The sequence below is a fragment of the Thalia democratica genome, chromosome 1 (assembly GCF_965202585.1).
Source record: "Thalia democratica chromosome 1, ktThaDemo2.hap1.1, whole genome shotgun sequence".
Classification (NCBI taxonomy): domain Eukaryota; kingdom Metazoa; phylum Chordata; class Thaliacea; order Salpida; family Salpidae; genus Thalia; species Thalia democratica.
Genome location: NC_139165.1, coordinates 104,918,807 through 104,933,071, shown reverse-complemented (window position 1 = coordinate 104,933,071; position 14,265 = coordinate 104,918,807). Strand labels below are relative to the sequence as shown.

At 21.6% G+C, this 14,265-nt stretch overlaps 1 long non-coding RNA gene across 1 annotated transcript; it reads right to left on the bottom strand.

Moving 5' to 3' along the window:
• Positions 1-1,128: 1,128 nt before the first annotated feature.
• Positions 1,129-12,591, bottom strand: LOC145849244 (uncharacterized). The gene is made up of 3 exons (XR_014372335.1): positions 12,542-12,591; positions 6,606-6,692; positions 1,129-1,142 (listed from the first exon to the last, which is right to left on the bottom strand). It is a non-coding gene; the product is annotated as an uncharacterized LOC145849244 (long non-coding RNA).
• Between the last annotated feature and the right edge of the window lie 1,674 nt (positions 12,592-14,265).

Below are 14,265 nucleotides of genomic sequence, written 5' to 3'. Positions count from 1 at the left end.
AGCATTTAAGTTTAGATAAATCATTAACTATAGTTACTCATAAACTATTTTAACAAGCTTATTTAACAAAAGAAAATATAATTAAACAAATATTCGAAGATTTGGGTAATAAAACTAAAATCCACTAAAATACTACGAACTATTTGTTTAGCAAGTGTTTTAATATTAAGAATAAGTTTGTAAATAAACAATAATTTTTTGGAAACATATCAAACATTTTTATCTTTAATCGAGTACTAAAACCATTATGCACTAAATAATATAATAAGTATAAAATAATGTATGTAGGTAAAATTAATAAATATAAAAACAATATTTTTTATGAACTAAATACAAATAAAGGTATATCATACTTTTAAAAATGTACTTTTAGTAGACTTTTACTAAACTTATAATGTATATATAAAAACACTTTTTTTAATTAGAATAAATACTTAGTTTAATAAAAACTGAAGTAAAATGTTTGGTTGATAGAAAATAAACACTTTAAAAATAACATATTTTATCACAATCATCAAAACCTATTTTTTAATGCATCAAAGCACTAAAAAGTACTCAAACAAGTAGTATTTAAAAACCATCAAATAAAATACTGCATAATTATAATGCACTTACATGAATTTACTACGTTTTATCTGCATTTTATATGCACTTATTAAAATAAATTCATATTATCCGCACTTTTTAATCAATTAAGTTAATTGCACTTGAGTTAATTGAGTGCTTTTTATTGAATTGTAGTTAATAATTGAGTTTTTAAGTTTTGACGTTTAACACGCTTTTTATGTGACATATTTTTGTAAATTGATAAAAATAAATATTTTTACACTGAGTACCTTAAAATATACATCTAAAAAAGTTTTTAATAATTCAAGAATAATTTTATATAAATAGTACAGAAAACTAATTTTGTGTTTTAAATGTCTCAAATTTAATTTAAATGTTTTTCTAGCAAATATTTCGATCACACAGGTTCATAAAAATTAAAAAAAAACATGTGTAAGTAAATAAATCACAAACAATGTTACAAACCTCAAATAATAATTTTCCATTACTTTTAAGTTGAATATTTGATTTTGTTAATAAATTTCCTTTCAATTCAACATCATCTTTGTACCATTTATATTGAGGAGATGGATTTGCTGTGAAAATTAAACTTATTTATAATGCTTTATGAAAAAAAAAATTATTCAACATAAATCAAAATGAAATTGGTTTATATTTAAAGCAAAAACTGTTAACAATTATTCTAGGTTTTACTATCTTACTTGTGAAAGTGAAACTTAATTATTAAATAAAAGTTTTAAGAATGAAAATATTATTAAACATAAATCAAAATTAAATTGTTTAATGTTTAAAGCAAAAACTGTCTACAATTCTTTTAACTTGTAGCTATCTTAAAAGAATATTTGGAATAATTTTTTGTCTGAATATTTCAAACTCAAGTAAAATTTAATAAAATCAAGTTTTGTATCTAGTTAAATTAAATAATCAAATATTTTAATTCAGTTCCAAAACGTAACTTAAACAATTAGTATGAAATTTTAGGTATCTAGTTTAAAGAAACTTAATTATAATTTCTAAATAATTAAGTTAGTTAATTTTAATTAACTTAATTAAAAATTTTATATTCTACATAGTTAATGAATCAAATAATTATATACATAATAGTAACAAATATCAAAAAAAATAATAAAACATTACTAGTGAACAGCAATTTAAGTACGAGCTAAAACTAACAAAACCACTCAAGAACATTATAGATATAAAAAAATAACAACACTGTTTTTACAAGTTTCTAAAGAAAATAAAGTAAAGAGCCTAAAAACATATATAACAGTCACAAGTATTGAAAATACAAAAAAAAAACATTACAACTAAACGGAAATATAAGTACCATCTAACTAAAACAACAAAAACTCCCAAGAACAAAACAAATATAAAACAACAACAAAACAAACTTTACAAGTTTCTAAAGGAAATTCCACTTGAGTTTTTATATGAAAACATTTTATACAACTAAGTTTTACACTCATAAAAACTTTTATGAGGTATTTTTCCCAAGAAAACTGCCAAATTTTGCTGATAGAAAGAGCTTTTAAACAATTCAAATTTTAAAGATTTTACTTAAAACTCCATTACTTTTTTTTACCTTATACAATTTTCTAACTACATTTATAAACTTTATTAAAATTGAATAAAACTTTTAATGTTTTTTTAATAAACATTAAACAAAAAATATTCTAAAACAAACTAAAAAAAAAGATTTCTTAATGATGAATAGTAAGTACTGATGAACTGATTTGACAAAAATAACGTATTATCATAAAAAAATACTAAATAAAGTGAATTGTAATACTATTTGAGTGATTATAAATTTCAAGAATATGTTTCCATTAGATAATTGAATTTGCAAGACATTATCATCTAAACTATTGTAAAAACTTATTCAAAACTACAAACTGATACAAAATATTAGTGTTAACAAGAATTTTGAAACAAATATATACTCATTTCAGAACTTCTATACTACAGTACATTATTATAAAATTTTTAACTTACTTAAATTGTAAATAAACTTTTAATACAGAGCGGAATTTAAGGTCACATATTGAATAAATTCAAACAAATAAAAAATCTGCTTTTTATGCAAAAACAATCGTAACACAAACTCCACAAAATCGATACTCACCGGTTGCATTATTACGTCATAATAACATTATTACGTCATAATATTACCCTGATGTTACAATAGTTCAATTAATTGAGTTTCACGTTTTAGTGGAAGTTTTGAGAATCTAAACAATTTTTTGTACTGATCAAAGTGTTTTTGCTTTTAATTTGCTATAAACACCAAAGTAATTAGTTGAACAACAAACAATGAAATTAATTTATTTATTTTGTATTTAATATACATTTTTAATAATTCGATTAAAACAGTTAAAACTGATTTTGTAACTGGATTAGTAGTTTTTACCAGGAATTCAAACAACTTAAAAAACTCAAAGTTAAGAGATTTTCTAATGTTGTTACAATGTTTAAGTCGTAATTGTTTAATTTTGTTTCACAATTGAAAAGTTTAATTAAGTTTGTAGGATATCTGTAATTAGATTCTAGTTTTATCTTAGAATTGTTTTCTTAAAAACGAAAAAAACACATTAAATTATTTTTATTTATCTATTGTTGACTAAATGAGTTTATAAAAAGCTTTGATAGAACCCTTAAGTAAATTGAAATGTTTACAGAAATAGTTTAGATAAATACTATTAAGAGAATAATAATTTTTAAGATTATAAATGTTTAAGTCGTAATTAAGTGACAAAATATATATGTAAAAATACAAACTAAAACAAACTACAATCAAACCATTATTGTTAACAAAACATTTGAAAAAATAAAATTCGTATTAGTAATATTTTATTACAGTAAAACAATATATAATTTTGCATTAAATATAAAATTTGTAAATAACCTATCAACTTTAAAACAGAGCGGAATTTAAGGTCAAAGAACAATAATTACAAACAAATAAAAACGGGCTTCTTAAGCAAATGCAATGGGAACACATTGCTACAAAATCGATATTCACCGGTTGCATTATTACGTCATAATAACATTATTACGTCATAATGTTACCCTGATGTTATACATTTTCAGTTAATTGAGTAACATGTTAGGAGTACTTTTAGTATTTAAAAGTATATTTTTTAGTTTTAATTTTAATAAAATTTATTTTTGTAGTTATGCAAGTATTAAAGGTTTATTTTTGTTACAAACATTAAACTAAATAACTGAACAACAAACAACTAAATTGAATTTTTGCTTTTGTGTTTAATATACACTTTGTAATAACTCGATTAAAGCTGTAAGAATTCATTTTATAACTGTAATTCAACTTCTAGTAGAAGTGGTTTTACTAGTAATTTAAACAACTTAATAAACTCAATGTTTGAAGAATTAGTAGTTTTCTTACAATATTAAAGTCGTAATTGTTTAATTTAATTTTAAAATTGTGAGCTTACTTAAACTTACAAGATAATGTATTTAGATTCTAGTTTTACATATTTTCTACCTTCGCAATGCAAAAAAACACTTTAAGCATTATTTTACTTACCTGTTATTAACTAAATGATTTTTTAAAAAGCTTTGAATTGAGATGTTTACAGAAATAATTTAGAAAAATACTATAAGATAATAAAAATTATTAAGACTATACTAAGTGACAAAATATACATATATTTAAATGAATAAAATTAATAAATTCTTATCTGTTAGTGAATTAAATAAAAAGTTATTGAATAAGTTCAAGAAATTTTGCAGAGGAAAATATACAAAATGTAATAAAAAAATAAAAGTTAACATCAAATAAAAATTTTACATGTGTTTCAACTAAAATGTTAATTTCTTTACATAACTTACTTTCTTAAAAATTAAAAGGATTATAAAAAATTGTTAAACTTAAGCTGTTTGAACTTGAATTTTCCTCTTAATAAAACTTATTCAACTCAAAGTCATTAAATAAATTTTATTGATGAAGTTAACTAAATAAGACTGTAAAAAAAATCAACCATAAAAATTCTGGCAAAATTCGGCAAATGGAAATTGAAATTAAGAGCAAATTCAATAAATTACATCTAATTCAAGTCAGTTAGGTAACTTAATGAATCAGAAATTAATTTTATTTTTAACTTTTTTTAACTCAAAATTCAAAAACTGATGTAACATAGGTAAACTTAGTAGAGAAAAATTATACATATGGTAGATTAATGCTTCAAAATCTTTGAATAATAATTGTGTTTTTTTAATGTGTCACTAAATATCAAATTATTAACTACATTTATAGTATTTAAAACTTTTTTTTCATTTGTACTTTAAAAGTTTAAGTATTATTTTCTGTAATTTTACAAAGTCGCTGAACTTTTTCAAGATACTTTGAGCTGATTTCTGACTAGTTTACAAAAAAAAACCACAAACTATAATAAAAAACAACAATTATAAATTTTAATTTAAACATTACAAAAATGCTACTAAAATCTATAATCAATAGACTAGTAACTTTGCAATATCTAGATAATGTTTGAGTTAATAGTATTTTTATATATTACTTGGATGATATTCAAACATTATACGCATACATCTAATACATGATAAATTTTGGTTTTAGACTAAAACAATATTCACAATGTTCTTGTGTGATTAATTATACAATATTGAGAAAATTTTAAGGTTAAAAATATATTTGTTTGTTTTTGCTGGTTTTATTGATTGAGTCTATTTTTGTTTTGTAAAACATGTTGTTCTAAAACGAAAATTTTTTAACAATACACAACATAAAAAAAAAACTAAACATATTCTATTATTGAAATATTCCTATTTATGTATTTAACAGTCGTTTAAGTTGTTGCGTTAGTTTTTAAGTAACTAAAGTGCATTAATGTTATTACAAACAATAAATATACATAACATGTTTTTTTAATTTATGAGCGTACTTAAATAAAAAATAAAGTTTTTAGTAATGTATAACAACACTTAAAACAGTTATAATTATAAAATTGAACAAATATAATTTCTTAAGTCTATAAAATCGATAACTTTAAAAAATAATTCAGAACAAATTTTGAAATAAGTCTAAATACTTTACAGTTCATTATTATTTGAAGCTAATACTTTAAAAAATTAAACATAACTATAGGTTTAGAATAAAATTAGTTGCAAAAATCAAAAAGATAATTATTGCCACGGTAGTTGTATAACTTGAACTGTCCAAATAAAACTTTTAACACTTCAAATATATAAATGCAAACTATTTGACTGACACTGTAAATTTTGCACTCGTATTATTACAAACACTTGCAATTTTGTTTTATTTAAATTTAAAACAAATCGACTTTTAATGTCATAAAATAATGTTTAAAATGTTTAAATAAAAGCATTATATTTGTACACAAAAGTATGTAAAAAGATATACTTTTTCAACAAAGTTTCTATTTAATTTACTACTTTGTTGGTAGTGAGTAAAATTTTCCTTATAAGCTTTTTGTTAGTGAGTAAGTTAGTAAGGTAACTTACAAGCTACTCAGTATATAGTCGTTTTGGTAATATATAAGGTTTCATAAATTAAATGTATTTACAAGTAAAATGGAAATTAAACAACACACTTTTAAATTCAATTAACAGTGTGAAAATTAGTTAGAAACTTATCTTTTAATATTTCAATAAACATATATTATATAAATATTTACAAAAACTAACTATAAATTTAGGAGTGGGCAACATACACAAGATATATTTTTGTTTGCAAATATATTGTGCAAATCAATTAAGATTGCAATGTTTAATGACGAATCTTTAAAAATTTGCTCTTAGTTTTACTTTTAGTACACATAAGTGATTACTGAGTAAGTATTTCATCGAAACTTTGCCTTTAAAAAAGTTTTGTTTAATTTCATAGTGCAAATTAAAAAAAAACAATTTTTGACATGCAAGGCCAGTAGACTTTACTAGTATATTTCGCCTGCCGAGAATCAACCCCTAGTCTGTAGCCTAACAACTTGTTTAGTAACTAATAAGAGATAATTTTCATAATTATAAAAAACAAACATTACCTTCAGCTTGACAAGTAATTTCTTCTTGATAACCTTCAGTAAGATATCTGTTATCAGGATATTTGCATGTTGGCTTAGAAGGTGCGTCTGTTTAGATTTAAATTCAACTAAATAAATAATATTATTGAAACAATTAGCTTTAGTTGACATGACAATGATATTTACGTATATGTTAAAATGAGGTATTTGTTAAAACTATCAATCATTTTGATTTACAATCATTAAAATATTTTTGTTTTCTTTTTATAAGTAAGTTTTAAATTTTTATATACTATTAAATAAGTATCTAGTTAAAATTAGAAACAATTGCTTAAAAACACATACTTAAATTACAAACTTTTTTAATCTTTAATACTATTGGCTAATTAGCCAGTAAATTTATTGAATCTTTACAATAAATGACAAAGTAAAAAAAAACACACATTGTTAACTTAAGAAAAAAAAAAATCAACTGCTTTACTATACTATCTTTGTTTTTTCTAAAAACCTACATAAATTTAACTATTTTTTAGTTTCGAACACAAACATATGTTTTGAAAAAACACTTAAAACGAATAATTAGTAGTTTAAATCAACAAAATAAATTAAACAAAAAAATACATGTATAATTAATTAGTTCAGTGCTTGTAACAGAAAAAATAAAACAACTTAACTAGTGAATTACAATTCAAAACAATAAATAAGTAATTTACAAACAACTTTTTTGCATTAGATTTTTTGACCCAATATTAAACTGAAAATGTAGCTTTAAAAATAAATTTTTCCATATCTATTTTTTAAATACAGAAAACTAAACTATATTTTAAAACCAAAAATATTAATCAAAGAGTTGAAAAAATATTTTTAAATAGAAAAACAACGTCCATTTAAGCTGGAAAATTATATAATTTAAATTTTGTCAATAAAACTAAGCATGCCTCTTAAAATACTGCATTAGGAAAGAACTGTCAAACAACAAATTTAAATTAATTCACAAACCACCATACAGTAGAGTAAATAATCAATATATTTGTACAGTTGCTTACAAATGAGTTACTTGTTAAAATTTGGACAGCTTAAATGCAGAAAAAAATATGTTGGTTAAAATTTGAAAATAATTAGCTGTTAAATCTAGCTTACTTTAAAACAACCTTTTAATGTTATAAATTAAATTGAGTGTTAGAAGAATGATTTCCAAGTAATTTAATATTTAAAACAAACATCGAAATATTGCATAAAAAACTAGAATAACTCGTAATTACTGATGGAATTTTTTTAAATTGTGATGTTTAAAATACTTTAGAAAAAAAACTGTTCCTTTCTAAAATTAATATGTTATTTTTTTCTTTAAAACGTAACTAAAGCAATAGTATTGTTGTGGCTCTTAATTTTGTAAAAAAAATCATTTTTTTTTTTAGTAAAAAAGAAAATAAATTACAATGTTTTTATGTGGAGCAAGTAATAAATTAATAATCAATTTATTTGAATAATTGAAAAATGGTCATTTTAAATATTTTATTTATGTTGGAAGTTATTGATTATTTTTAGTTTAAAGTTTTCTGATGTCTATCTAATCTACATTATAAGATTTATGTATCTAAATTTTTACATTTCGTAAAAAAACAACACTAAATAACTGTTTGAAGTTTTTGTACTTTAAAACTTAACATACTGAAAAGAAATACAAACAAAACTATATATTGATGCATTTGCATTTTATTGATTACTTTAAAGACAAGTAGATTCTTATAAAATCAAAGAATACATAGTATCAAAATTTAAATGTATATATTCTTTATAATTTTTCCATACTTTGTGTAATTAAAGGTAATGTACTTTATTGCAATATTAGTATAAAGTAAAATAACGATTTACTTTATTTAAAGAGTTTTTTGATAAAGAGACATTTAATTAAATGCTTACCAAAGTTTAACTGAAAACTCAAATTTCCATTACTTGTTTTCGAATATACTATAATGTTAAAAATTCACAATTTAGTTGATAAAATTAGTGTTGGAGAAGTTTAGACAACTATAAAAATTTTCCATTTAGTTCTTTTAGATTCTTAAAAACTTTGTTGGAAAAAAAAAGTAATTTTAAATCTATTTCATTGACATTTAACGCTCAAAAAGCGTAGAAATTGATAAACAAAAGTGTGACTAACCCACATAAAATTATCAGAAAAACCAAAAGTAAAAAAAAACTTCTGAGGAAAATCAATAAGATTCGTTCAAAACCAACAAACAAATTTAATTCAACAAAATTTTATAAGAATACTTTTCAATGTTAGTTTATACGCAATTTCAAAACATTTAATGAAAATTATTTATTAAAAACTAGGTATATAAGTTGTTCCAAATTTTTTATAAGTAATAACTAAATAATGTGAATTTATACGGAATTTGAATATATATTAGAAATTGAATATCAGTAAAAATTGAAAGTTCTGTGTTTAAACTTTCTTTTACTATAACTCTTTTAAAGTTCAATATTAAATTTCTTAAGACTGCAAATTTTTTTATATAAAAAATGTATAGAGTTAGTTAAAAAGGCTGCTGAATAGAACTAGTTTAAACACTTTAAAGTTATAGTTAAGTTTACTAGCTTTTTAAAATTTCAGTTTTACATTTATTCTAACATTTAATATAAAGACATGTTGAAATTTTAAAATACTCAAATTTTTAAGGTTTAAAGTTTAAGTAAAAAACTGTTTAGTTTATACTTGAATGTCATTGACATTATTCTAAACAACTAAGGACAAAAACTTCAAAAAAAGTATTTTTTTACAGGCCAATAAAATTTATTTGTAAAATTCAATAAAAATCTGAATACTTTTTAAGATCTTAAGTAATTCATAACAATAAAGTTTTAATTACTTTTGACAATTTTAGGTTAAGCAAAATCATAAAACATAAAAACAACATTGTTTGAAGTTCAAACCATGTTTTCAAAAATAATTTGTTTCGAAGTACTTTTATAGCTATTCAAATTTTATAAAACAAAAAAAAAAGTTTTTTAAGAAATTTTTATAGCTGTTTTGCAGTATTAAACTAACATTTTTAAACCTTCACAACATTTTCAAAAGATATATAAATAATTAATATAGAACACATTTGCAAAGGTTGTAAGTACAAATGTGTTACAAAAGTGACATTGAACTCAAGTAAAGTTTACTTTATTTTGTATGATTTTAATAAAACTTTAGTAAGTAGTGTTATGTTTTATTTATGCTTTTTTGTCTAAAATATAAAAACTGTGAATAAAAAGTATATGTATGACTTTTATCGTCCTTATAAATACCTGTGATTAATTTAAATAATTTCATTGTTTACATCTAGTTTTTAAAACTATAAAAAAATTTTATAAGACATGCAAATCTAAATTAAATTTTTTTTTAACTAAACCATGTTATCTTTTTTTTTTTTGTTAAAAACCAAAACTTTCCAAATATTGATTTAAATTCCCAAGTGCGCAAGTATAACAAGTATTAAATAAAAATTTAAGAAATAAGATATCGATTTTAAATTGTAAAAAAGAACTTTACTTAGCAAACTGATTTAACTTGTTCTGAAGAATAGTTTAAAAGCTTCAATTACCAGAAAAAACTAATTGAAATGGTACTAAGTAATAATAAAAAATAAATATATGTTTTGTATAACAAAATAAAAAATAAATAATTAAATGTAGAAACTTAAGTAAAACAAAAATTAAATCTTAATTAGTAAAAATAAACAATAAAAACTGTTGTGAGTATTTGAAAATACGAGTTTAACAGTGCAAAATAGCTTTGGTTATAAAACTATACTTGTATATTTAAAAATACTTTTCTTCTTGAAATAATTGAAAATAATTTTTACGACAATAAGTATTTAATTTATACAAGTTAAACGTTTGAAATATCCAGTCTGAAACAAACATAAACTTTTTATTAAACTAACTAAATACAATAATATTAACAAAATAATATCAAGCTTAACACAAAAGTTTAAATACAACATGTTTAATTTAAAGACTTAGTCTAACATATTTATATTTTTCTGATAGTACATATTTAATAAGTGAAAGTGTTCAAGTCGTTTAAATGTAATAAAGAAGCTTATAAAAGTTAACTTGAAGCTAATAGTAGTCAAAAGTGGTTCATTAAAATTTAAAATTTTCAAATTATTAATCAATAATACAGCTGTACAACTAAATTTTAGTGGTTTGTTAGTATGTAACTTTTAAATGAGGTTCAACTAGATTATACAGTAGCAATAAATACTTTATAGTACCAGTTTTTTTAGTTTCTACACTTAATTTCTACTTCCATTGATTAATTTATGAACTAGAACAGTATTGCTTTAAATGTGCATCAGTTTTATTTTCAAAAAGTTAAAAAATTAAAATGAATAACTGTCAATTTTTAACTAGTTGTAGGAATTATACAGTTATTTGTAAGTTGCTATACTTTTTTTGTTACCTAAACAAACTTATGACTTTTCACAGTTCTTTCATTTTTATTTATAAATTATATACACACCTATAAACAAATATGACACGTATTTGGCAGGTATCGTCAAACTAAATTAATTTTGAAAACTATTTATTGCAAAACAAAATGTTTGAAAATATGCCAACTTTTTATAAATAAACTCAACTGTATTAAAACCAGCATCAGTTTTTTTTTTGTTTTCAGTAACCGGCATTATATATTTTTTTATTTTAAATAAAAATACAGTTTATCGATTGACAAATGTAGTGAAGATAAACTCTGCAGAATAAATTATCTTGAAACTTATATCTAAAATATAAAGTCTAAAAAGAAACTAACCGTAAAAAATAATTAAGACCATAGGGTTTTTTTAATTAATATGAGTCGATATTTGTACGTTTAAAAAAGCAGAACAAGATTATTATCATACAAAAAAAATGCTTAGCTTTATGAAATATTTAGTTTTAACAGACATATCTTAACATAATTAGTAACTGAAAAAAGTTGTTTTAATAATGTCTTAACAATTTAGTCTCGATAGTTAGATAATATAAATGCTTGTTTGCAAAAATTCTGTTGGTATACTTTAATATTAAACTTTTTTATGACATGTAAATTAAAAGTTAAATTTTTAGGTAAAAACTGAATTTTTTGATAACTTCCCATAACTTAAAATATTAAAGAATATAGTTCTTGTAATCTTTTGGTGCTGTTTATTTAAAATCAATATTTAATTTACAAAAAATTCTTGTGAGTTTGTTGGATGGTTATCAAAGTTTACTTGTTTTCAAGAAAATTTTAAAATAAACAGTTTTTATATCAAACTTTACACAGCTTTTTCAATGACAAGCACTTAAATTAAGTTAAAGGATAAGAAAATGTTTTTGAACAAATAAGTTCAGCTCTCTATAAAACTTAATGTGTAATCCTGTGTTGTTTACTAAACATCAATAATAAACTTATAAAGCTCTTGTGAATTTTATTGGACAGTTTTCAAAATTTTGTTGTTTCGAGAAAACTTTCTTTGCTAACGAAAGTTTAAGGGTAATACGTTGTTTTTGGCCAGACTTATTTTTAATGGAACTTATAATATTGAAACTTGCATCTTTTATTTTTCCTTTTATAAACAAAATGATAAGCACTTGTACACAATATAAATTATATGTGACATAACAACGACTTGTAATAGTTTATAACTAATTATTTGTACGTGGCCAACGCTCAATGATTTTTCAGCTAAGTAAAAACTCAAATGATTAAAAAATAGACAATTTTTAATTTACAAATTTTTCAAGCGCAAAATAAAAGATTATACTGTATTTATTATTGTCAAAAATATTTTATTTTAAAAACGAAATAACTAACATTTTACATCAAATTTATAAATGATAAAGTTAGTACAAAAAGTTTTGATGTCATCATATGTTAAGAATATATTTGAAATAAACTAATAGTGTGAAAATAATTTAAAATAGTTTTAACTAACATTGTACGTCAAGTCTATAATAAGCTTCTGGATGGATGTCATTATATGTTTCACTAAACCTTGGATTTCCATTGATTTCACAATAATAATATCCTGCAAAGTAAATTAAATTATAGGGAGTAATACTTTTAAAAAAATAATCATGTTATGAAGCATTTTAATATTTTTATTACAATGAAAGGGTAATAAAACTGTTAACTTCATAAGAACATTACTTCAGTTTTGATAATTAAGAAAAATACTTGGTTTTAAAACACAATCACAAAAATTAACCATTTACTTCAATTATAAACAAAACTTTCAGCAAACCTATATCTTTAATATCACGGAGTTATTAAATTTGATTTACAAATCAAATTGAAAATCGATAATCATGAAATATAAGTTATACACTAATGAGCTAATTGATGAAGCTGTAACTTTAAAATAAAGTATAAAGGAAACTATAACATTTATATTTTTGCTATTAACTTAAGAAACTGCGTTACAGCATCATTTCTTGTTAGAACATAATATAACAAATAAAGCATATAATTCATTTTAAATTATTTTATTTTGTTAAATTTCCTAAAACCTGAATACTTAAACTGTAAATTTGAAAAAATAAGTTTTACAAGTATAGTGTATATACACATTTTTTTGTGATGAATTAAACATACCAGCGTCATTTCTTGTTGGATTTTGTATAATGAGACTTGATCCTCGCAAATTGTACTTTGGACTTTCTTCTATCCGGGAGTTTCCCTTAAATAGAAACTTTACATCATTATTTTCCCGTCTTTTCTTGTATTTCCAAGTCACTCTGCTAACAATATAAGTTAAAATACAAAAAGATCAGCCAATGTTGACATTTATTTTTAATAAAGTGTTGATAAAAATCAATGGAGTATACTGATTAAGTTATACATATACAGCTTTACTCTATACGACTTCACTTTAAAGTCGGGGCATTTTATAAAAAAACCTATTGGAATTTTAACTTTGATTGCATGTATTTCAAAAATTGCTTTAAATTTGGAAAATCAGTAAAAATTATCAAGTAGTTTAGTAGTTATCATGAAAAAAAATTACTTACACTTAAAAATATTTACCCTCCCCCCATGGCTTTAATACACCAAACTACAATTTAAAACAAATTTTGTTTTTATAATATTTCACAGTGTCTTCTAATACTTAATGTTAAATTAAACAAGTGAAAAAAAAAAACAAAAAATTTAAAATACTTAAGTAGATGTTTTCAAAATTTTACTTTCGATGTCTAGTAGAAGAAAAATAAAACAATTTAACTTGGAGTAAATAATTAAACTATATATTTTTGTTCTGTTAAAAATTTTCTCCCATCATTAAATGACAAAATTCTCAGCAAGTTTATCTAAAGTGGATTAAAATTTGTAACTAGTCTTGTAAAATTTGTAAAATTAAAACACAACAAGTATAAAATTAAAAATATTCCTAACTCTAAATAACTAAGTTATTTCAACATAATTGGTTTAAAACATAAAACTTGTAAAACAAAAACACAACATGTACAAAATATAAAATATTCTTATAAAGAACGAATAGCACACAGAAAAGATTAACAAAATTTGTAAAATGTTGTAAGTTCAAGATTAACCATATGCTGTATAGCATAGTAAAAAGATTTGTGGTATTTTACGTTAATTATATAACCAGATAGAAACATGTAATACATGTTAGCTGTCAAAAAGTATACCAAAAAGCTT